Genomic DNA, 26,592 nt, shown 5'->3' with positions numbered 1-26,592 from the left:
GATCGAACCCGAAGTATTTTCGAAAAATTTCGGTGACTTAGAACGCTGAGTCTACATCCGTGATTCTCCTTCTGGCGAATCCTAGTCGAAATAGAGCAGATCGTAACCGCGAAAATAATTGAAGATCACTATGGGCTGGGAAAGGATCTTGACGGCAAGATTTGTAACCTCGTTACACTATAATATTCCATATTAAACTCTCGGCTGCCCAGAAAACGGCTAAGTCTCAGAAGGTCCTTTTTTCGGCCAGTATTTTTTTATTTCGAGATAACAACAGATTTTTATGTTTTATGTATTATTGAGTCATTTGGCATCGAAAATAAATTTCGATTTTCTCAATTTTATGTACTTCCCCCTTGGAAGATTTTCGAAAGTCAAAAAATCATAACTTTGAGCGCTTTGAGACGGCATACGACATAATCGATCGAGACCAGCTATGACAAATTATGCACGGCTACAGATTTCCGGACAAACTAACGCGGTTGGTCAAAGCGACGCTGGAGCCAGTGATGTGCGTAGTTCGAGTTTCGGGGGCACTCTCGAGCCCCTTCAAAACTCGAAGAGGTTTAAGGCAAGGTGATGATCTCTTGTACCTACTGTTTAGTATTGCCCTGAAAGGTGTTCATTAGAAAAGCGGAGATTAACATGGGTGGCACGATATTTCGAAACCGGGTCAACTGTTTGGCTTCGCCGACGATTGTGGCTCGGACCTTTGGTGATTATAAAATCGAGGTGGTCGACGAGTGAATCAATAATCAATTTTTCGAGTTTATTATGCGTTGTCTTCTTCACTGTTTAGTATAGAAGCGAATAGGATGATCTTTAGCATCCTCTGATAATTCTTCCGTTTGGCCAGCCTTCGTTTCCACTGGATCCAAAGAAACTTTGCCGGTCTTATTTCTCCCGCGACTTGACTGAGAATTTTTCTCAAAACTATCAACAGTTTATGTATATTTCCATTACAACATCCGTTCATAAAAATTCCGGAAGCTTCATAAACTCTACCAAGAAAACCAAGAAACAACCAACGAAATAGACAACAACAACAAAGAAGACACTTTAGATGATGTCATGTGTGAAACTGTGACTAAAAATACTTTTTTAACGTTATAACTCTTTCCCATGATTTTAAATATGTTTATGACCTTTTACAAAATTATGCGATTTTTATTGGTTTATATTTTTGCTGAACATAATGAAACTCTATATATATATATATATATATATATATATATATATATATATATATATATATATATATATATATATATATATAACAAAGTTATTTGAAAAAGTACGAATTTTCATGCAAAAAAAATTTTTCATCAAAACAATTGAGAGGACTCTATTAGACAAATGATTTTATATTCTTTTGGAAGTAGAATAGACTTGCTTTCGGAATATCAAATAGCTATCTGAGTAGTTTTGAGTACGAATAAGTAGTTTAAAGTAAAATTAACTCTTGAGAAACCGTTAATGGTTGAATGACTTTTTTATTTCGACCTATAGCTAGATCAAATGTTCAGCAAAAATATGTATTTGTATTTGGCTAATAATTTTGTAAAAGATATAAAATATGAAGAAAATCCAGGAAAAAGTTACATTGCAAATTATCTTTTGGGTGAATTTTGTATATTAAACTTTTTATATCTTTTTTAACATAAGAGATAAAAATTCGACACCTTCGACAAAGTTGCTATCAGAAATATTTCCCAAAACTTTCTCAAAGACACTGGCTGTCTATCTCACTGTTCTGAAAGGATCAATTTTTCACATCACTCCTAGATGAATTAATCACAAAATCGTCCAAGACCATGTGCCTTCGCACGGAACAAGTAACAATCGGACGGTGCAATATCTGGGAAATATGGCGGATGAGGTAGGACTTTGCATTCGAGCATTTCTTTGTAAGTTTTAATGGCATTGGCAGTATAAAGCTGTGCGTTATTTTGCACTTTTTCACAAACGAAAAAACGACGCTTAACGTCTCTTGGCTTTAAATCATAAGGAACCCGATTTCCTTGTTTTTGAATCATTCCTACACGCAAAAGTTGGACTGTCCGTAACCACATCAATATCAAAATACTTTTAAAGTATTAAATGGTGCTAGTATTGACGTGATGATTTATACTGGTATTGGTAATATTTTTCAGAATGCTGCTGTCGTTGAAGCAGTGCTAGCAGTAATCAATACTGATGATTTTGGTTAGCAATGGGTAAGATCGATCCGATTTTTGCAAAATCGATCTTTTCTAGTCGATTCATCGGTTTTTCGAATCGATTTCTCTGCGCGCGATCTTTTGCTGAATCGATTCTTTGGATGGCAAGATCGTTTTTTCCTGCCTGAAAAATAAATGTGTGCAAAACGGATTGAAAACAATAGTGATTGCATTTATTGTTGCTAACGTAATCTGCGGCCGAATTCCGAGAACACTTTTCTTTGAAGAGAAGAAAATTTCTTTATTGATAGTATACGAAAATTTTTCCTTCTCTCCGAAGAAGTGTGTGCTCGGAATTCGGGCACTGCTCTGAAAAATGTGTCAATTTTTTACCGGGATGTCCATAGTCGAAGAATGGGCTAAAATTCAATAGACATGAAACCGAGAAAAACGCATTTCAAATGTTTTTGTTGGTTCAAACAATTGTCTACGTCCATGATAACTTTTTTCATGAGTATGTCACCACCCCCATATCTAGCTTTTCACGAACGGTAATGGCGTATAGTGCACGCAGCCCATTTTGACGTTTTCTGTAGGTCAGGCAAGCTGGATAACCTTGTCGTCGAGTTGAAAAAGAACAATCCGCAGCCAAAATAAGTCCCTCCAGTATTTTTAACGCAGTAACCTTTTTTTGCCTTTGTAAACGCGACATCAATAGACAAAACCGTATGAAATTTGGTTAATACGCATGCGTTGTGAAATATATCAAGAATTAGGGGTGGGTGAAACGGCTCTTTTGCAAGAGCGGCTCTAAACCGACTCATGGTTCACAATGATTCACGAGCGTTGACAGTTCGTGTTGTCTCAGTAAACTTCGGGTTCGCGCGAACCAAACAGTTCTGGTGCGCCCAAGGAACCGTGGTTCTTTTTCGTGATCCGTTCGTTCTTTCGCTCTTTCCTAAGAACCGGTTCATATGAACGGCTAGTGAGCCGTTCGCCCATCCCTAGCGAGGATGAAAAGAACGACGAGACAAGTTTGCACCTCGAACTGAATATAAATTACCACACCACAAGACCGTCTCGAAAGTTTGACATATATTGTATACAATCATTACTATCTGATTGGTGTACATTGGGGTGGCAATGGAAATTGACTTTGACAGTTTTATTCAGAAGTAGTGTTCAAAATTTCGCCTTCACGAACAGTAAGCAACATTTCGATTTTTTGGATAACACCCGACCTCGACGTTTTATACATTTCTAATAACCAGTTCACATGATGTAATATCGCTCATCTTGATTTCAAATCCCATACTCCAAGTTTTCCGTGAAAACTAGATGTATGTATGTTTCAAGATACGCGATATCACGTGATATCTGCTATAGTGTGAACAAGGCATAAGACATTTGGCACAAAAAAAAACTATTACAAACTGGAAAATCTATAACGAGCGTCTTAGCAGAGTGATTGAGATCAATCAAAGAAATAGTTATCGGTTTCCGTTATACTCTACTAAATTTTTTGGAAATAAATATTGAAATTCAGTCCACAAATATATATAGAGTAAAAGTTAAAAGTCCTATAGCCCCCTCCATTATGAAACATATGGAACGGGAGTGTTTGAAAAGTAGCATCAAGTTTCTTTATAGTAAACTTAACTCCACAACTCTGGAATGTTATTCACTTCATTTAAAACTTGCCAAAGAATTTCCTTTTGAATTTCAAAATTTTCTAACTAAAGTTAAAGTAGCCGAAAAGTGTGAAGGGGAAAGAAAACGAAAATTGGGATTGAAAAAGTTAAACCAACTGCTTCTACGAAATAACAGTAGTAGAAAGACAGCCAAAGTACACCTCATTGACGACTTTGTGGTCAATAGGTCTTCGTACGAGTTTTCACAACCCCAGCAAAATCTTCTAAATATGGGCCTAAATTTCGCAATTCCTTCACGACCCAATATTGAACAATCGATCATCGATATAGAAGCTGGGATGGACAGTTGTAAACTTTCCACAGAACAAACTGGTGAAGCACGCCAAATTTTTTCAAAAATTACTAAGACACTGCCACGTCATGAAAATTCGTCTGATTTAAAGACAGTTGAGGAATTACGTAAAAAACCTGTTTTCTATTTAAAAGCAGATAAGGGGAACAAAACCGTCATCATGGACAAGTCTGACTATGATGAACAAATAACCCAAAAAATTGATATAGGTCCATATTGGCAACTGCGACTCAATCCTCTTGCTGATATGGTAAAACATGTAGAAAATACAATAAAAGAATGCAAACCCGTTTTGGGTAATGCGTTACAAAATCTTCGTGTTTCAAATCCAGTTCTTCCAAGAATAAAGGGTCTCCCCAAAATTCACAAACCTGGAAATGAAATGAGAGAAATTATCTCAGCGGTAGGGGCTCCCACAGAAAAATTGGCTAAATGGCTGGTAAAAGAATTTCAAGCCATGCCCCATAAATTTCCAAGTCGATCAGTAAAGAGCACCGGAGATTTCGTTGGAAATTTAAGGTCCTCGGGTAACATCCAATCTGATGAGATAATGGTTTCATTTGACGTTACGGAATCCTCTTTCTCCCTTTCTATGTGAGCTCTTCATGGCAAATATAGAAAGTACATTAGAGAAAAGGAACATCTTACCGATTCGATGGTGGAGGTATGTGGATGATATTTTTTGTATTTTGAAAAGGGCGGATCTTGAAACTTTTTTCATATCCCTTAATAATACCCATAAAAATATAAACTTCACAATTGAAAAAGAACTTAACAACAGACTCCCTTTCTTGGACGTCGTTGTAGTCAGAAAGTCTACGGACTTGGAATTTGAAATTTATCGGAAACCCACGAATACAAAACGGGTAATACCTAACACTTCAAACCATCCCTTCCAGCATAAAATGGCATCCTTCCATCATATGATCCACCGCATGGAAACTTTACCTCTAAGTGAAGTAGCCAAGCAAAAGGAACTGGAATATATTTTCGAAATTGCTAAACTTAATGGCTACAATGAAAGTATCATTCAAGCCATTGTTGATAAAAAGAAGCGTGCTCAAATTCGGAAATCTTTTACAACACTCACCCCAATAACAGAAGATCTGAAAAGGGTAGCCGTTGAATATGACGTTAACTTGACACGCCCACTTCGTTCAAAATTTAGAAAATTTGGGATGGATATTGTCTACACTAGTAGAAATACCCAACTCAAAACAAAATTAGGGCTACCAAAGACCCTATTGATACCCTGAACAAAGCTGGAATTTATAAAATTGCATGCAGTCACTGTGACATGGTTTACATTGGACAAACTAAATGTAACCTAGGGATACCTTTCAAAGAACATTTCGCAGAAGTGACCAAAGCAAGTAAAGTTTCAACAAATGCCCCACCACACCATTTCAAATCAAAAGTGGCTGAACATATTTTAAACGAGGAACATCCACTTACTTCGGATAACATTCACCTCCTCCGCCCCGTTAATAATTTATGGAAATTAGACGTAGCTGAAAGTTTAGAAATTTATAAACAACACTCATGCACGCTTCTCAATAAAGACGCAGGTAATCACCCCTCATTGCTATTCAATCTGCTTCCCAAAAACCCCAGACATGGTACGGTAAACAATCGACCGCATAATTCCCTACCTAACTCCAATTAAGGGTGCTAAATTTTCATTTTTACCTACTACAAATAAAAAAACAGGATTTACGCTTTGCTCTTTACCAGTCCACATAAGCACTGAGGAAGACTGTACGTCACAGTCGAAATATATATTTGCGGACTGAATTTCAATATTTATTTCCAAAAAATTTAGTAGAGTATAACGGAAACCGATAACTATTTCTTTGATTGATCTATTACAAACTGTGCTTCTTCAAAAGTCGGGAAAGTGAAATTTAGACCAAATTTTCCTGAATTCCGATTTAGCTGAAATTTTGCATTGCATTGGATATTGAATTTACCATTTTGGATATTAGCCAACATTATTTCATATTTGCTTCCTCTGCAAGTGCACTTTTTGAAAATTGGTTTCCGTAGGGACGTTGTTTACTATTGTTGTGGGTGTTTACTATCAAGCACCAATTTTTTGATTTAGGTAGAAAAGGCATATGCGCTTATTTTTCAACTATGAGTAGCGGGGTACTCGTTAACTCAAATATTGCAAAAGTTGAATTGAATGGTCGTGTATATGCCGTGCTGTATTCTGTTCTGCATGGTGTCGCGCTCACCATTTTTGTTTATTTGAGTTTGTTCTGCGGATGTTCCGATTTTTTTTATGAATTGGGTTGTTCAGCTACATCAGTTTTTCATACCATCTGAATGATCTAAATTTTCCAAATAAAACGTGATTTAAAAAAAATTCTAACATTGTCCTTCGCTTTTTGAATCACGATTTAAAACTTCTTGAAATCTGCTCGAAACCGCTACAATGACAGTTCGCCCATCTACCAACTGTCATTGTAACGATTTAGAGCGAATTTTTATTTTTCATTTAAATACCGAAGGAAAATGATATAAAGTTTTAAAAAATCTCGTTTGGATGATATATAAAAATCGGAAATCCGTGAATAACTAAACAACCCAATTAGAGTCAGTTTTTTTAAAGCGGTTTTTTTATACGCGGATTTTTTTTACGAGTTTTTTTTTACGCGGATTTTTGAGTTAACGCGGATTTTTGAACTAACGCGGTTTTTTGAATTAACGCGTTTTTTTTACGCGACACCGCGCAAATTCAAAACAATTTTCGCGAATTTCCGTATTAACGTGGGTTTGGAACCAGAAACGTTTAAGTGTTTAGCTAGTAAAAGACTTAGTCCAAAAAATACCCTCCGCCCACCGAAAGATCCGGAATGACCGTCAAAGAGGACAATTTTAAATACTGGTTCTAGAGCGTCTCGGGTTTTTTCTAAAGCCCTTCTTGCTGAACTACTTTACGCGGATTTAAAAAAAAAACGTGTTTTTATACGCGGATTTTTAAATTAGCGAGGTTTTGTTTTACGCGGATTTTTGAATGAGCGCGTTTTTTTTACGCGGATTTTCGAATTACCGCAGTTTTTATGCGTTTTTTTTACGAGGTACGTATCCCCCGCGTAAAAAAAACCTGACTGTATACAGGTTTGGATTGCTCTTAGTGCATCCGAAACAATAGACCATTTCACGAACTGACAGGTGTAACGGATCCTGCTGATGTTCTTGATGCTTTCACGTGCATTATGTCAGCGGTTCCAAACTTTCTGTCAAAATTTCGTTCATGAATCAAGTTCCCAAACGTCTCGTGAAATGGTCTATGGGATGAGCGACCATAATATAGCCAAAAAAAGTCGTAAAAAGCTTATACCGAACAAAAATCGATTTTTTGTTAAATCGATTTTTCAGGCTCGATTTTCTTATGAATCGATTTTATTGATTTTGATTATTCGATGCAGGAGAATCGATTTTTTTTCAAAGATCGCCCATTGCTAATTTTGGTACTGAGGTTAATGCGGTTAATGCAAATATGAACTGATCGATTCACTATCATGAATCTGGTCATTCAAAAACATCATCGAATCAATAACAAATAAAAAGTCATTGGATTTGTTAAAAACATTTAGCATTTAACGACGACTCTGGTTTTATTCATATGCATTCAATTCTGTAGCAACAAGGCTCGCTATTGGCTGTTTCGATTGCCAACGGTGATTAGGGATGCACGAGTCTTTGATACGCACCGACTCGCGAAAGTAACCAGCGGTTTTTTGAGCGCCCCAAAACTGATAGTTTGCCCAAAAACGAAGTCTACCGAAATACCACGATTTTGTGTGTATTATACATACTCTGATTTCGATCTCTGTCAATGTGTTCATTACGCACTTGTTGTGTTATCCTTTCGACACATTTGTTGTGCAAAGCCAGAGCATTTAATGTTTACATCGGTTGATGTAAGCTTAAACTTTTGCGTGTAGAAGTGTGCAATTATCATAAAATGGCTTGGCGATTAATTCCTTATACCGCAGCAAGCAGTTTTTACGTTTGGCATAGATCTTTATCAAGCAATCCGCGTCTTCGCAGTTTTTTGGCCTTCCTTCACGAGGACAGTTCCGAACTTCGAAATTACTGTCTTTAAGTGACGGGACTGTTTCACCAAAAGTAAACTTTTTTTCAAGTTGATGCAAAAAATCATGAATAAATATATCCTTTTATCCTTGTACAAGCATCAATATGCTAATCAACTAGGTAAATCTGAACCCGCTTTGCATTGCGTAGTGATGAAGATCGAAAAGTCGCATATAAAGGGACAGCGGTCTGCGCTTTTCTTGACATTGAGGGAGCTTTCGATAACACGCCTTTTGCATCAATTTACACGGCTCTACAAAACAAAGCAGTCGACAATACTACAATGAGCGGGATCCAAGCAATGCTTTCGAGCAGGAAGATCTTAGCTGCATTGGGAGATACGTCTGTCACAGTAAAGACAGTGAAAGGGTGTCTTCAGGAAAGAGTTCTCTCACCTCTCAGTGGTGCTTAGAAGAAGGGCTGAACATCAACCCCGCTAATGCACTCAGAAGAAGGGCTGAACATCAACCTCGCTAATGCACTCCTTCCCTATAAAATGGAGTAAGACTGAGCTTCAGCAACGAAGCCAAATATCTTGGACTACGCTATAAAGGACGCAACCTCAACTATCTGGGCTTGCAGTACACTGTTCGGCAAGACCTGGGGGCTAAAACCATCAAAAAAGAACTAAGTATATGGGAAAAGCTAGAAATAGCATCTCATGGCAACATACGGTTGCAGAAAGGCTAAACAGTTTATCTACCCTAACCTTGCGGTTACCAAAAGGCTACTTAGTTTAACTCGTAGTGAACTATGCATCATAACGGAACTCCTCACTGTCCTGTTCATCCGACAATTGCCGCTTTTGCAACAATGACCCTTTCGTGGGACTCTTGCTTCGTCGAGGTTCAACTTCTTCGGTAGTTACCTCTCAACTCCATACCAATCCCAAAAACGGTCACTGGTTTCATCAACCATGTAGTTCCGGAATGTAGTACAGGCCAACCAACTAGCTCAACTCCATCAATGAGTATGAGCATCTTGCAATCTGTGAAAAGCAATCGGAGACAGCCACAAAAAGGCAAACATTCCAAAAAAGGCAGGCATACAAAAAAAAGTTTTTTTTAAATCTCGATTCGCTTCAGCCACCGCACAGTGGGGAATCGCTGGCCATTGACCCAAAAATGAAAATGCGAATTTCATTTCAATTGTATTTTTCCTATAGTTGTATACTATTAAAGTGTCAGAATCCAAATTTTTAGAGCATTACGACAAAATTTGAATTTTCTATGATTTTTTGAAGTGTACCGAGTCAGCGTTTTTTAGCGTTCTTCTTAAAAAAATGCAATGTTGCAAAATTTGCTGGAGCCTCAAGGGTAACTTGAATCTTGATGACGCCTAAGAAAAAATTGTCTGTAAAATAAATCATCATCATTGGATAATAAATAATCGAATTGTAATACTCAATATAATTGGGCGGAATAAAAAATTACGTATTTTTAGCATAAAACAACGTTTAAAGTTTGGACGGCAGGGTTTGGCACTAGTTTTAAAAGATAGCTTGGAAAAAATGCTTTCAAATGCATTTAGTCCCATCCTGCGCAGAGTACCCTTCTTTCGAAAAGAAACAACGAGTGTTCGGCAATTATCGGACTGTCAAAATGTAAATTTAAACTACACAAACCGTAAACAGAATAACAAATGGGTCGTGTTAGTCTGATAATAATAACGTTTTCAAACATGTTTCAGTATGATTAATCACACTATTTTCATATTTACAAATTTAACTCTTCAACATTCCGGTGTTCAACGCAGTATCAAAAACTAATCATTGTTCATGTTTTGGATCACCAGCACTGAGTACCAAAATCATGTTTTAAGTTTAAATCATACCAGTCACATGTAAAAACAATCGTGTAAACACAAACCATGACATAATAAATCGCCTACTAATTTCTACAGAGAAAATAGTGAATTATTATTTTGACGTTAGAAATCGCATTTTGAAAACTCTTTTTGGAGATATCAAAACTGTATTAAAACTGAACACAAAAATGAAGATGAAGGTGGAAGTGAATAAAAAGAAGAATGCGATAAAAATAAGCAATGTAAAATAGTCACTTCGAAAAAAAAAAAAACAAGTCATAAGTAATTTTCAACTTGAAGCATATTGTTTAATTGATATTTTTTGACGTAGAACTACGTTTTACTTTAGCATACCACACAGGGATGCAAACTGAAAAACTGGGACGAAATTCGTCCCTTTTCAAATGCTTATAAATCGGTTGGTTTTCAACCGATTTTCTTCATTCTTGCAGCAATCGATTGGAAAATTATACACGCATCTGCCCAAATGCAGAAAAATGTTGTTTGAATCTACGAACTATTGCACTATTGAAAATTGTCAAGCCTTGTTGAAATAAAAATAACGTCCTCTGATTGGTCGCTTGCTTGCTGTGTGTGTATGATACGGTATGATGTGTGTGTGCCTATGATATGGTATGATTTGTGTGTGTGCTGTGTATGGTTTTTAACTCGGCACGTTCTGCTAACTGCTGAATCCGGTTCACGAAATTCACAACCCTTCATAAGTAGACATTATAACTCATTACCCAAGTAAAAATATTGGTTTTATCAAAGTTTTATAGCACTCAATACAGCCAAAAAAGCGCTTTAAAAAAAATAGAGCAAAAACTGTTTTTTGAGAGTTACCTATGCAAAATTGCTCTAATTCAACCAATTTAAAAACTACAAAAAAGGGAGCTTATACAATGTTACTTAGAGTCAAGTGATCTCCAACTTTGCCGAAAATAATTTTTTTTTTCACTTTTTTAGACCTGTTCCCGATTCCTCCTCAAGTGAGGTGACAAAAATAACTTTGTGAAGTGAAATTGACAGTGCAGGGAAATTGAAAATAGGGCAAATGAAATGAGAATGTATCCCAGTTCAAAATTCCAAAAGTCCCAGAAAGTCGATTTTTCCGTTTTTTTTTTTTAAATAACATCATATCTTGACGTTTCCTGCATTTCAAAGACATTTGGCATCAAAAAATTTTTATTTTTCGATATCGGATAATTTCATGCATTTTTTTATCGGTGTAAAATGAAACTTTGACCGCTTTCAGGCAAGGATCGAATTTTGATTCATTTCGTTACAGGGAAATAAATCCAATATTTACCATTAGATCAAAAATCAATCAATGACACTCATAACAACCCAGATGTCACTTTGCGACGTTTTTCTCATTTACGTGATTCCCGTAATGTATTCACTTCACTTTGATTTCACCGTGAAGTGACTCCCGTAATAAGCATCAGAATAATTTTTCAAAATGTAGCGAAAACCGCATTTCCGACCGAATTGTCGTTTTGTGCCACTGTGCTGTGACTGACAAAAGAGGTGATTTTCTTAATTTCAAAAGCGACACAGAAAAATACTTTTTGGTTCGGATCGGTTTTGGGCTTAATTTATGCTCTTTTTGACACAAGCAATTTTTCTACGGCGAGAAAAACTGGAAAATGTTAAAGAAAAAAGAAAAGAATCGATTTTCTATAGAAAACAGCAGTAAGATGAGATAGAGAACTTTATACGTTAGAAGGCGTACAAAGATTTGGAGTTGAGTTGTTTACCAGTTGACGACTTTTGTTGCTACTAGAAATTATTTATTAATCGTGATGGGTTATTGATGAACGATGAATTATCAAGAGGGTGTGACATCTTTGCAGTTTGAAACTCTATGGGCTCAAGAATAGTTTTCTGCATTTTATATAGCAGTATGGTAATATTCATTTATTCGCCGGCTCCTTATGTTCTTCTCTCAAATGTGGTTTACTCGTAACAACATTTTCCAGCCGGTGCGCAGAGTTACTCGTTCCATTTTTATCAGATTGACAACATATTTTGGGCTTTGCTGTTTCATGCTGAAAATGCGTCAATGATTCCATAAGTTTTTACGTTCCATCGATGTATGGGGGATATTTCCTCATGTTAATAGAAAAATCATTTTCAATATCGAAAAAAATTCCTGATAATCCTCTTGAGAATAAATTTGAATCTTTTGACATCGCAGTCCAGTATTCGACTGCAGAAATTCCCTCGAAACAATTAGACTAGTTGAAGCAAAATTTCTGACGTTTAATATCGACAAAAGAGAAACTCATTACGAATATTTTTATAATAAACATGCATTTCCTATAATCAACGTCCTCATAAATTACTAAATTGCTTTGCTATTCAACATCCTTCCTGTGCGCAAGACTATATACTTAAATGGAACTATGCGGTGGAATCGTTCCTTTTTTTAATTGACCTATGCAGTAGATTGCCGGTTGCCTGTAGGTGATTTAAGGACGCAGTCGAAGACTACTTGCAGGGACATAATTTTTTGTATTTTTTCAGCGTTTCGAAATTATTAATATAATCTGGAATACTTTTTTATACCACTGATAGAGAACAATCAGCCAATTATGAACAAAATTACCATTTACTAATTACGAAAAAAATTTAATAAAATTTACGATATAAATGTATATCGTAATTCAGTTTTGCATGTTGTAAATTCAAAGCAACATTAGCAATATCTTCGGAAGATTTTCTTCCTTGCTTTTGATAGCAGATTCTTCCTATTGCTTAAATAACATTTTTATGTTTAATAAAATACACCCTAGCAATTACTGGATATCGCAACTGAGGCAGCAATAAATAGCGCTCTGTTGTGTCACCAGGTGTGGATTTACCAGTTTTTCTAGCTTGAACCACTACGGATGAAAGTTGAAAGTTGAAAGTTTGTTAAAATTGTTTTAACGACATCAAACGGAATAAGAAAAATAACTATATTTACCTTTTCAAATTAATATAAAGTTATAAAAAGGAAATACTTCCCGCTAATGCACATAAAATTGCGTTTTAAGCAACCATCGTTTTCGAGCCCCAAGCTGTGGTTTATAGACTCAAGATCGTACTTGAACGAGAGTAATCAACCGGTTAATGAAGCACGAACAACACCCAATACCCGACAACCCAACTCAACACAGCAAATCGAGAACCAAAACAACCGCATTCGACTGTGGCACACCGCACAGTGGGGAATCACTGGCCATCAGCCAAAAACATTTTTTTTCGTTAGCTGTTTCATAATATTTTTCCTTTATTGCTATAACATTCAAGTGTCTAAATCCAAAATTTGGACGCAATATCATAAAATCTGAATTTTTTATGACTTTTCAAAGCTTGGCGAACTGACGGTTTTTGTCTTTTTCTTGAAAAAAAGTACATTACTTTGAAACGCTCAGTAGCTTCAATGATAGCTTGGATTTTTTTGACGTCAAAGGAAAAGTTGTTGTAAATATTGTGCAAAACAAACCCTTTTCATTTGATATTGTAAAATTTGGTCAAAGTAGGCCTGACGCTAGAAAAAATTAAAAAAAACGTGATTTTTTGTAGAAAAGTAGCTTAAAAGTTTAGTTGCCGCAGTTTGCCACGGTTGTGACTACATTCAAAATTTAGGTAAAAACGTAAGCTTTCAAATGCATACTGTCCGCTGCTGCGCAAAACTGCGCAAATTGTCACTTTAGTGAAAAAAGCGATAACAGATTTTTTTAGTTTTTATTTTTGAAGTTGAAATTTCATCCACGAATAATTTCAATTATAACCATGATACCCCATTAATGAAAATTTATGATATCGTACTCAATCCGTAAGGATACAAAATAAATTTGGGCAAAAATCACAAAATTTATCAATGAAAAGTTATAAAATAAGTGTTAAACAAGAAAACAGTAAACAAATGTTTATAGAATTTTAATTATGTCAAATTTTATCACTTTCTGCAAATTTAAAACAATATTGAAAAAATTCAGCCCTTTTCAATTTATGATCATGGAATTCGCTAAACTGATTGAAGTGTCAAATATTAGCAGCAAATTCATACCATCAAACTCCGGCCAACAATAGCCCGTTTGAAGATCGCTTTTGCTTCGCACTCGTTTGCATACAAAAGTAAAGCACACATTTTGCTTAATGAGAAAAAAACAAAGAACAGTCGTCGCCCTCCGCATCTTTTCGTATTCATTTAGAACGTTGTGTCATTCCAGTGTCTTAGTTTTAAAATTCATAAATTCGTTGAATTTTATTATGGAGCCTTCAACTTCAACGGCATCACCTAACTCAATGTTTAGTAAGTTGTCAATTCATGGTGTTATACATGTATTTAAATGTCCTCTTTCAACCATAGAAACCGGATTAGAAAGATAACATATATATGAAACAATGAAACATCGAAAATTTCTAGAAGAAATGAAAATTGCAGCGAAAGACATTTTTCCTGCTGATAAGTATAATGAACTTCAAATTTTCTGGAAACAATTCAACACGAGATTTAAGCGATCACAGCGAAAGATGATGATGCTGTTGATGATTTTTTCAATTTGTAATTAGTTTGTATTACTTATGTTGTTTTAGTTTATTTAAAAAAGATATATATTTAGGCAAAATTTGTTTAGTTCGAGGGGTCGTCCATAAATTACTTTTTTTTTTCAATGGGAAGGACACCCGGTGGCACTACTTGTGGTCAAAGATCATATAATTCTATAAAAAAGGAAAAAAAGAGCCAAAAAAATATTAAAATTGGCTTTCGTGCTTTATGGACGGCCCCAAACAAAAAATGGATGCCAAATTCGTGTTCAGCGCCCCAAAATTATGTAAATACCAAGTTTTTGTCGCATTTATCGACACTTTTTTTGCTTGGCCAGCCTTTTTATGGAGTCGCCCCCCACTGTGCACCGCTCTGAGGGAAGTCGAATAGATCAACCGGTAGCAAACCACCCGCAGTTATTCAATACCGTCACCAAACGCCGCTTCCTACCAATTCCGATATTTGTGTCCTCTCCTACTTCCACCCAACCACGGTAGAGAAACCAACTCATCCCGGGCCCAGTAGTAGCATCAGCAGCAGCCTTCAATTTTCCACAAGTGCACGCGAGGCCTCGGCCTGGACACCACATAGTTTAGTTGTTATCGTCGCTCTGTTTGTCTTCCATTAGGTGCACTGAAAAAGGTGCTATTTTTAAAATCTATTTGCTTGTTTGATGTATAGTTTCGCCCTACACGTGTACCTATCTTTCCTGCGATTGTCCCCGCATGGTACCACCGGCAACGGAACAAAGACTAGAGACTATCTACCAGCGTTCTAACATCGGACCATCGTCCATCCTCCTTACGATCCCCCTGAGCGGGCTTACAATCAACAAACAGGGATAGCAAAAAAAAAAAAACGAGAGCAAACATAACACTCTCCGAATGCCACCAGTGTTTTGTAGTGTACGGACCGTATAATCGAATGAATAGTAAACGAGGGACAGTTTCTCCCGCTAAGGCTATGCGGCTTTTTACTGTGCGGTTGTGGTTCTGTACTCTATACACTGTTTCCGGTGTTATCTAGTCTTGTTTTTTTTTCACTTCTACCTCGTCGCCCGCCACACATTGATAAAAGTTTAAATTGACCATAGGAAAATGCTTTCTACCTAACGAATAGGCATACTTGGAATTTGTTTCAAAGCCGGAAAGTTATCTGTCATATGTTTCCACTTTCCAGTGGAAGTTTTATCTTGAAATGCTCGGAAAAAGGGGGAACAAATGGATACAAATCTGTTGCACAATGCCACCTGCACTGCAACAGAGGCGGCAATTTGTTTTGAATACAATCGAATTAAGCCGCAAATGTGTATGGTTTAGCTACGTTAGATTTGTACTTTTTAGCTTTTATTAGGCATGTGATTGTAACCTTAACCCATTCCCGGCGGAGAGGAATATCAGAAGTTACCTCGAAAAACGACCTTCAAACTAGTATTGCTCAGCAACTATATGCACAAGTGACACAAACTGTATTACACATTAGAGATCGATCTGTCCTCTAACCGTCTCATGTTTCGTCATACAAAACTGCAAATATAATTGTTGAGCTTCAATCAAGGTCAGATGTCAGGTTGGGTTAATGCGAATACTACGATCGAGAAACCAAATATTGGATTAAAGTAGTATTAATTACTAAAAACTTTCTGAAAAAGAAATACAGTGCTTTTTCGATTTTATCATGGTCAAAAAATTATCCTCTCAGGAATCCAACGAAACTGTGAACTTGGTGAAATGATCAAAATCTGTATTTTTTGTTAGATTTAAATGCTACTCAATAAAAAGTACAAACCTCAATCATTTCCTCGAATCCACAGTCTCGCTAGATTCACCGGAAAGTATTTTTTGGCCGTGATAAAATCGAAACGGCACTGTAATACAAAGCTTGTTTCATTTAGAATCCGAAACAAATGCATTAGCTCTACCTCGGAGTTGGTTTGACTTAGAGAACATGTGAAGGAGTCAAAATAAAGGTAATTTGATGTATTTTTGGATGAAACCGCGAACTTTATTGGAGTACACGCCATCATTTTCTGCCCACATGCATCGGTTTTCCGTACAAATTCCTTGCCAGATCATTTGTTTCCGTGCAAATTTATCAGCGAAAATATACGTTGGCGGGGACATCACCCCGTGCTCTGGCGAGATAAAAATTCCGGTCCATAAGCAAGCATCATTTGTAACATCATCAGAACCTCCTCGTACGGCTTCCGTGTGCGTGTTGGGTTGTTTATAGGCATGGGAAGAACTGTAGCCTCCCCGTGAATGGATCCTCCGGATGGTACAATTGTTAGCACCATATTTTTTTGGCAATATCCTGATCCGAGAGTCCTGGGTTTACCTTGATTGCTACCAATACCTTTTGGCTCAGTTGCTTTCAGATCACGGTTAACCGTTCTCGGGAGCGTTTGAGTACGTCGTACATAGTTGATTTGTCGAATTTCAGTGTTTTTGCGATTTTCAGAGCGAACCACGTTTTGCTGGGTTGTCGCATTGTGACTTGGGAAAATAAGTATATGTATACTAGAGTGGGGAATCGTTATATGAAAAAAAAAAAACGAAAGTTGATAGCGGAAAGCCAGAACCAAGTTTTTTTTTTGTTCTATTTGGGACCCCAAACAATCCTTAATTTATCGGAAGTCGATTGGTTTTGTCACCCCTTGGCGCATTGCATTTCCAATTCATATGGAGATTTGCCAAGTCTAGTCAAGTCTACACTAACACAGCCAGATTCAAATTTATATGGAGATTTGTAAGGAAAATTCCAACTTTTTTGCATTTTCCATTTTAAAGATCTCAAAATGGCTGAAACCATAGGTTTCATGACTTCAAATGGTAGATTTTTCAATGCCTAACAACTTGGCCGAAGACACTAAAGAGCTAGGGTGTCCCAAAAAAATACTAGAGATGATAGTCGAAATTTATGTTGCAAATCATTTTTTCTGCCAACACTGCCAGTGTATCGGCGTTAGTCAGATTTTCATCAGAAGTAACCTCTGAAACACGTTGTAGATACTACCTACGCTTAGAATATTGACCTGAATTTGTTTGTCTGATCCAACTGAGTGTATGAACTCGTTACGACAAGTTATTTCTGATGGGGATCCTACTTGCGCCGGTACATTGGTAATGTTGGCAGAAAACAAGATTTTCTGCATTTAAATCGACATACTCAACTTTGAACAGATATAGCTCTTTTTGGGGACATCCTAGCTCTTCAGTGTCTTCTGCAAAGTTGTTAGGCATCTAAAATACTATACTTTAACATAATGTAGTGCATTATTCGAGTATTATTGAGCTCTCTAGAAAGGTAAATGCAAAAGAGTAGGTTTTCCCATATTAATTTTCCTACAAATTTTAAATGCAATGCGCCAAGCGGAGACAAAACCAATAGACTTCCGGTAAGTTTAGGGTTGTTTGGGGCCCTGGAAAGAACCAAAAAAACTTGGTTCTGGAAAATCGATCACATTTCCCCACCCTAATGTATACATTATGCACCCATCACAGGGATCTTCCAAAGGTTACAGCAATGATTAGCAGAGGATTTTAACCCAGAAGTTAACCGAGAATGCACTATTTGAGCAACATAAGAGCCTGCTTCTGCTGGAACCAATCAGTTTACTAGTGGATGGCCATTAGCCCGGTCCTCACTAAGTAGCAACGGGTAGCTGCAGCAGCGGCAACGGATACCAGCAGAGACAGCGGTAGCGTACTTTCTCCCGTAAAAGGTAACCTTTGTGTAGTAGGCACTTCCTGCATGTAAAAACTGCCATTTTTTGGCAACACACAAACGGGGGTGTTGGCAATCAAAATCTGTCGGACGTCAGATTTTCAGTGTAAAAACAGCTTTCCACTGTGTTTCAGACGAGTGTGTTATTCCCACTGTCGGGGATAGCACAAAGATGCGAATAGCATCAAATCCGATATTAAATTAAATAATAAATTGTCCTATTGAGATCAAATTAAATACCCAATTGAAGAGTCAATATTTTCTCGTTCGTTCATTACACTTCATTCCGAACGTTAGAAAGCCGAAAGACGGTTGTAAATTCGACTACATCTCCCTGTCTTAGCACGAAGCGAATTTTTTCCCTTCTGCAATTTGCAACACCCATTAGCAGAATTTTGGAAGTGTTGCGTAAGTAAGTGCAGCTTCTTCTGTTGACTACTCCCAAATGATATCAAAACGCATAATCAAGCCTTGAAAATTATTAAGCTTTAATTATGGAAATACCTTAATCATTGGAAATGGTCAAGCTTTGTTGGAACGCAGATTTTTATTGTTCTGATTGATCGCTTTCCCTCACGTGGGCAACAGAATATTGTACCTAGTTAACCGGGAATGTACTCTTTGGACAATATAAGTTCCTGCTTCTGCTCAAACCAATCAGTTTACTAGTGAATGGCCACCAGGACGGTCCTAAGTAGGTTGCAGCGAGCAGCAGCAGTAGCGAAAGCGGCAGCGGATATGCGATCGCGGTATATGGAAGCTGGATCAACCAGCAGCAAACAGAGCTGCGGCAGACGGCGATGTAGAATATCTCGCTGCCTTCCATAGCGGACGGACCAACAGAGTAAACAACCCCTCCCATAGCGCTTTATTATAGATCTCCCTTCGCCAGTTTTGTAAAAACTAAAATCAATCGTTGATGTGTATAGTGAAAATGAGTTTTCCACATCTGAGTACTACAGTAATCGTGAGTTCATTATCAACAAACGGAGTTCTATTTACTGCTAAGAACAGTAAACAGGAACAGCTCCGTAGCCGCAAGGTTACAGAGTCCGCTTTGGTAAGCGTGGTTGTGGGTTCGAATCTTAGTAGAACCAGGCCATTTGGTTGCCGAAGGGCTTTAGCATGGGTTTGTTCTCAGGCTTCTCACCAAGTACCCTTTCTTCAATCTGAATTTTACAGTACCTCTGTTGACTCTCCCTCTAACAAAAATAAAACTGGTGTGAGTAACGTATGAAAGTTCTCTCCAGGGAATTGTAACTAGGCGATATTGTTAGGATGGACAGAGGCTCGGTATAGTAGAGTAGTAAGCATGAAACTTGTAAAACTTACACACAAGCACGGATATGGATGATAAGCGTATCACTTATTACAATAGTGATACTGCCAATAATATGAAGGGCAGAGTACAGAAAACACCTGGGCAATATCACAATAGATCTAATCTCTGGTCGTAGTGATGAGTCCACACAGGAAAAAAACATCATAGTAAGAAAATACAGCGAAAAAAGAAAGAGGCACGTTTGTTTATCTGTGGCTTTGGTATATGTTGCACATTTTAATAAGTTAGCTCCACGCAATCGAATTTTTTTCGATAAGTCAATTGAACTTTCGAAAAATTTTCCTTGGGGTACCATATGCATTTTAGGAAGCCACAATTCCGTTACATTTTCCATAACATGCCACTCTGGTAAAGTGAGACGTAGTTTTACTTCAAAAGTCGCTACATTGGTATGAAGGTGTGATAGTTAAGTATGGAATGAGATAGAAATAATATAGGGTAGCGAACGGTTTTGGCAGTGGTTTCTTCGGCTACAGAAAACCTACCGAAAAAAATCACTGCCGAAGCTAAAGACAAAAGTATTAAAAACTACAAACATGTAAGAAAAGATAAGAATTGCAGGGCTTATAATGACAAAAAATAACAGAAATGAAAAAAAAGGTTAGAGAAACGATCCGAAAAAACAAATTTTTGACGTTGGATTAACGTCTATTTCGAAGCAGGCGCCTGAAATCTAGTAATTCAGCAAGGGAAAACCAGGGGAAAAAAGGTCAGATTTTGAGTGCTTATATAGGGTAGATCTGCTTAATATAGACCACTTCTTTTAGTGGACTACCTGAACTACTTACACCAAATTACACATTATAAATATACTTATTTTGATTTATGCTTTGACAACTTCAATAATGTTCTTCATTAGAAATGTTGCAACAGACGTTTACTATAATATTCTTCATTAAAGCTGCAAAAAATGTCTTTCAATAACAGCTACCTGGTTTGCTATGGTTCGTTAACGTTTCCATAGAAAATGGCTTTACCAAAAACTGTACTGACATCACACTTTCCGAGCGAAAATAATCAGATTTTCGATGAACGGGTAGGATAATAGTGTCTTTAAAAGATAAGCAATAAATTTTACTAGAAAAACACTTAAAATATTGAAAAAATAGTGGCCCAATTCGGCATGCTTCATTTCGAGCAAGAGCTATCATCGAAATAACGTCGCGAATCATAGTTATCATAGTTACCATAAATTTGTTATGATTGAATACCTGCTAAAATGGAAAAAACGCCGGAAATTGGTAAAAAATATACTGAAGCAGCTGTTACAGAGTGTCTTCAAGCAACAAAAAGTGGTGTTACGACTAGAGAAGCTCGCAGGCGCTCCAATGTTCCACGATCCACCGTAATGTTCCGTGCAAGCAGCAAGTGGTCAGGAAAACCACGAAAGGTAAACAAACTGCATTGACTGCCGCGGAGGAGGACTCATTAGTTCGCTGGATAACTCGGATGACACGTAAAGGATTCCCTATTACGAAAGAACGGGGGCAGTCTACAGTTGATCCAGATCCAGAACTCTCAGTGCGTAAGCGAGAGTTAGTTTCATCAGCGGCAGCTACGGTTGAAGAGATATATTATTTAGATCTGACCCAAATTAGGAAATTGTTGTGGTCCAAACAAGGAAGCGGTGGCCCATTATAGGGAACTGAAGCGATGATTAATTTCTTTTATTATGTGAAAACAGAGGTATTATCTAGATGTTTTTCAGCAGAAAAGATGATCAACATGTTACTTAATGTTTATACATAATGAAATGCTTAATTTAGTTTAGATATTTACACTATCTCTTGCAAAATTTGCAGCTACGCTACTGAGTGGTCCATTAAAGGCAGTTATACCACTCATTGCTTGAGATACACTATTGAAAAATTGGTAAATAACTTCGATTGTTTAAATCATACCGAGCAACCAACCACTACCTCTTTTTCCAAGCACAGCCGACGCTAACGGATACAACCGATCCGACTTTGTAAACGATTTGTTGTTGTTGTTGTTTTACTTTCCTTGCCATTCCCTGACGAAATTTTCATATAAAAGGTACCATTCGAACATTTCACCCCATCATTTTCATTCCAAAACTGCACTGCCCAAAACTGTATCATACGCACGCCATTGAATTGAATTTCTCATTCGATCGTTGGCGAATGAGAAATGAGAGCGGACGGTTCTTTTTGAAGCAGCAGAAAGCTGGTGGTGGCAAATATCGATCGCTCACAAAAGCGCACACCATCGAACTGTATTTCTCATTTATACGTTGGCTGGTAAAGCGGACTGTTCTTTCTGGAGCAGCAGGAAGCGGGTGGTGGCAAATATTAGTCGCTTATAAAAGCGCACGCCATCAATTTGAATTTCTTATTCGTTCGTATGTATGGATTGCTATAACACGTGTGTGGATAGCTAGAGCGAGTGTTTATCGAATAGTTAGTATATTCTCGTTTAGTCATTTTAATGAATGTTGAAAAATATTAAAACGCCAGGTTCTCTTAAAACAGGTTCTTTTAAACACCATAAATTATCGGTAAAAGAAGTACCATAAATTAACGGCAAAGTTTTCTCAATGAGCATACATTTAGTTTTCGTTTTTATTTCTCGGTGCGCGGTTTTGTTTTTGTTTCTCGCACACAGAGAAAAAAAAAAACAAACTCGTATTTATCGTGAAAAATAACAAAACATTTAGAAATGCTCTAAATTAAAAAGGTAATATATTTTCCTGTCATTCGCCAAAACCTTGATAACAACTACACAAAAAGCGTGCAATTAAGTTCTTGCCTTTTTCAGTTATTGAAATAAACGTAATTTCTTCAAATACATGAAGTTATATGCTGGGCTGGAGCTAAGGTTTTTCTAAAGTGACATTCATTTAGTATATATTTTTAATTATAACGCTTTAACGTCCAGCATGTAGAATTACCCTGTTAGATAAAATTGCAGAAAATACTAGATTTACAATTCTGACTACTATTTGTTCTAATGGAGTATAGAAATACCGTAGTCCAACGTCATGCGGTCGTGTCTTGGATACCACCCTCCTACTTTTTAACAAGTTAAGGATAAAAAACAATGGTAGAAAAATGACAGAAGCTACCTTTTGTTAATTTGTTAAAGGTGTTATTTTCACTATTGGCATAGTTTATCAAAGCTTCGATAATCCGAAACGATTTGGAATCAAGAGTTGAAACAACCCTTAAACGTCACAAGATTTTATAAACAGAAGTGATCAAATATAACACTTGACGAAGCCGTCATTCACCCTACGTACTTGAATAAGGAAAAAAAACTGAGGGTGTAACAAATTCAAATTTAAAGTCGAAAATCAGTTTATCTTAACCGCTAAATGCCACATGGATTAATGCAATTATGTTCCATCGAGAAAAGAGATAGAAGAAATCCTAATTTTCAAAATGTGCCGAAAAAAATATCGATAATGAACCATTTATTACAATCCGAGAAAGGACAGGATTTGTTGAACGATATTTAAGTAGTCATCAGAAAAAATAGAATTATAGACAGAATTGCTTATGAAACAGAAAAGCTAATAGGTGATGATCAACATACGGCCACATGTTTGCCGTAAGTCTACGGTTGGCAAAAAAATCTAAACTCACAAAAAGATACAAACTTCAAAACCACGTTTTTTTTTCGAAACATAACTCTCAAAAATTTTAAGAGCAAATCATTTAACTGATTGAGACAGGAGAGAATCAAAGACTTTTCAAACAAACATTATCACTGAAGTAAACACTTGTAAGCCTGTTGGGAAGAGAGTATTCTGACGTAGGTTTCTAACCGACACAAAAATAGAGTATGTCACAGTAGACAGTTGATGTCTTTTCAACAGTTTTGAAAGCCCATCATGACAGACAAAGTCTTGTTATGAGCAACACACAAATCATAGAAAACACTATTCGATTGATACAGAAAAAGACGGAAATTCGTTGAAAACCCTCTCCTAGAACATTCCATGCAATGGAAAAGAAATTATAATTCAAGTAAAATCATATCGCAGTAAGTTTGTTTGGAAAATAAACTCACGAATTACGCTTTTCCCGTTAACGAACCCAGCAGAATTATGCTAGCTATTAAATGCTCCCGATAAATTCCAAGAAATGCGCTTTTGTAATCAGCCGTTTTTGTTTGTTTGTCTCAATTCGTCGCTGGTCCCGATGAAGCCATTTGTATGTACCGTGAAGAGCACTAGTCTCTGGGGTTTATCGAAAACGAAAACAGAGCCAGAGGAAGCCGGCACATTTGTTTACCTTCCTCGATTTTTTTTTTTGCTGGCTGGTTTGGTTTGGCATGCGCTCCCTCCCCACCGGGCACGATTTTGCCCAGCCGCATACCGCAGCTGAACAGAAGAAAAAAATACAGCCGAGGGAACAGAATTGGCGAGAGTAAATATTTGTAAACTTACCTTGAAATAGCTCGAACGAAGCGCGAGAGAGATAGACCCTCTAGATCTGTTGCAAAGGTTTTGAACCTTTCTGATGCGAGATTTTATCAAGTTGATCTTCCACGCCGGCGTAGGGTGGGCGGTTTGGGTGGATTGGTAGGTGGTCCCAACTTCTACCAGTAATAATAACAATAATGAATCACTTTTCAATTAACTTCTTCCCGAAAATGTTACTCTTTCGCTCTCCTTCGTTCCCGCTCACACACACTGGCTTTCCCAGGGAGGGAAAAGTTTTCACTTCCACTTGTGAACCTCTGAGACTGCGGCGATTGTATGGTGGAAAAACGAACACCGAGAAAAAAATACCGTCGTTTTTATTTTTTTTGGTACGAATTTTCCACTTCAATGCTGCACGGTGTCCTCTCTCAGACTTTTCCGCACGCACTTTGTAGAATATTGCACGTACACAAGTACACCAGTCTTGTTTCGGGTAAGTTTGGAGTTCTTCAGTCTAATAAACGACGGAAAACTCACACTCCCTGGCGAAAAAAAATTTTCACGCTTTGGAAAATACACCCTCTCTCTTGGTCGCTCGCTCGCTGTACTCGGCAAGGATAGGCTTGCAAATTTTCCTTCCCAGATTCTGAAAATATCGCCCACTATGCACTTCCAAGCAACAACTAGTTGGCCCCCTAGAATTTCGGATCGACGGAATAACACAACTCCTCTAGATTAATTTAGTTGGCTGGAAGTTTCCGAACCTCCGCGGCCTGCTGCTGCTGCACTAACATTTTCGCCTTTCATCACCGCGCACTGCACTGGCTGGGTAACTAACCTCTCTGTGATACTGGCAGCACACACTTCCGAACGGCAGAACCACGACGGGGTTGGGTTGGTCCCTTTGATTTACCACAGGATACAATTCGGAACTGGGCTCTGCGCTAGCGGCGTTTGCGTTGCATCAAACTGCAGTTAGTTTGGTCGCCTGACTGTGTTCTCCTCTTACAATTTCTGAAGCCCAGACACAGCAGACTAGGCTGACTTGGATTCGACACTCAACGACGACGACGACGACGACTTCGACGGACACACACCGCGACGCATCGGCAGCTTTTGCGAGACTCTCCGCAGTCTGTGGCTGGCAGCAAGCAGCAAGCAAAAAGCAGCACAGACAGGCACACAAGTAAACTCTTACTGATGGCAGCACGGCAACAATACAGCCAGTACACAACACAGGGCCGACCGTGACCACACAACAAGCCATACAACAAAACGACTGGTCTGAAAACATCTGTCAAGTATATATTCGCACGTCTCTTCGGTTGGGAGCGCAGCGTTTGCGAGCACGACGACGTCGATGACGCGGTGGCTCTTGCGTACGATGCTCTCTGGAGTCTATTGTGCTCTCTTTCGCCGAAAAGGCAGTAGGTTGGGTCAAATTTTGTTGAACAATAACTCAAGTCAGTGTGTTGCTGGTTGATTCAACAATAGTAATTATTGTGATCGGTTCATTTTCATCGCAACTATAAAGCGGAATTGTTTTTGTACAGGAACATTTTTTCACGTGAGATAAATGTTGTTGGTTTTGTTCTTTTGACACATATTTGCTAATAGCAACATATATCTTTAATTTTATCAAAATTGATTCGGTGGTAATAGGAAACAAGCAGATATTTTAACATACAAATTATTAAATTTTATGCCATTAAAAACGATAAAACATAACACTGGGCGAAAAAAAGCGCAAAAAAGCTGCCCCACAGCTCAGAATAGTCGCGTTAGAAAAATCATAGTTTTCTAACCATTCCTGTGAAATTTGATCTTTCTAGCTACTGTTACGGAATGAATGAAAATCGTTTTCAGACATATTTTTCAAAATATGTAGATTGCCGTAAACAAGACAATATACTGTCTACAATCATTCGAATAGTTCTAAAATACCTTCTAAATTACTTATTTTTTGTCCTATGACTTACATTTGAAGTTATAAAGTAGGCAATGTATAATATTTTTGGAGGATGCGCATAATGAACATGGGCTGAGGATGTGGTTTTTTCTAAGTCTAAATCACATCCTCAGCCCGTGCTCATTATGCTAATAAAATTATCAAAATTGGACGTTCCTGTGGAATGTAATTTATACTTAATGAATCATAAATCGCAGAAAACCGAAGTTCCTGTGTGTGCATTCAATTTCGTATGTCTGTGTGAATGTTCGTATGTGCACGGCGAACAAAAGATCTATCAAATCAATTTTTTCTCAATTGGATTTCAAACTGAAAATATTTTTTATTCATTTTTTTTTTCTTCATCTATAGTTTATTTGACACGGCACAAATACAATTCAATGTTTAACGGCGCCAATTATATCTGGTAGCTTACTTTCTAAAGTATCTTAATAACTGAAAGCAAATTTTTTATCCTCGCTGCCGACTACGAGCTGAAACTAAATCTAATTTAAAGCTAGAATATTTTGCATTAAAAGCACAGGTTTGCTGTTTGATGGTTTTCATTGC

At 37.4% G+C, this 26,592-nt stretch overlaps 1 protein-coding gene across 1 annotated transcript in view; it reads right to left on the bottom strand.

Moving 5' to 3' along the window:
* LOC129732008 (1-phosphatidylinositol 4,5-bisphosphate phosphodiesterase) overlaps positions 1 to 25,327 on the bottom strand; it is a 122,084-nt gene extending 96,757 nt beyond the window's left edge. The window contains exon 1 of the mRNA XM_055692457.1: positions 24,099 to 25,327. The gene's annotated coding sequence lies outside the window, so the exon portion shown is untranslated. The remainder of the gene's footprint in view (positions 1 to 24,098) is intronic.
* Positions 25,328 to 26,592: the final 1,265 nt, after the last annotated feature.

Source organism: Wyeomyia smithii, chromosome 3 (genome assembly GCF_029784165.1).
Source record: "Wyeomyia smithii strain HCP4-BCI-WySm-NY-G18 chromosome 3, ASM2978416v1, whole genome shotgun sequence".
In the NCBI taxonomy this organism is placed as follows: domain Eukaryota; kingdom Metazoa; phylum Arthropoda; class Insecta; order Diptera; family Culicidae; genus Wyeomyia; species Wyeomyia smithii.
This window is presented reverse-complemented; position numbering and strand designations above follow the sequence as displayed.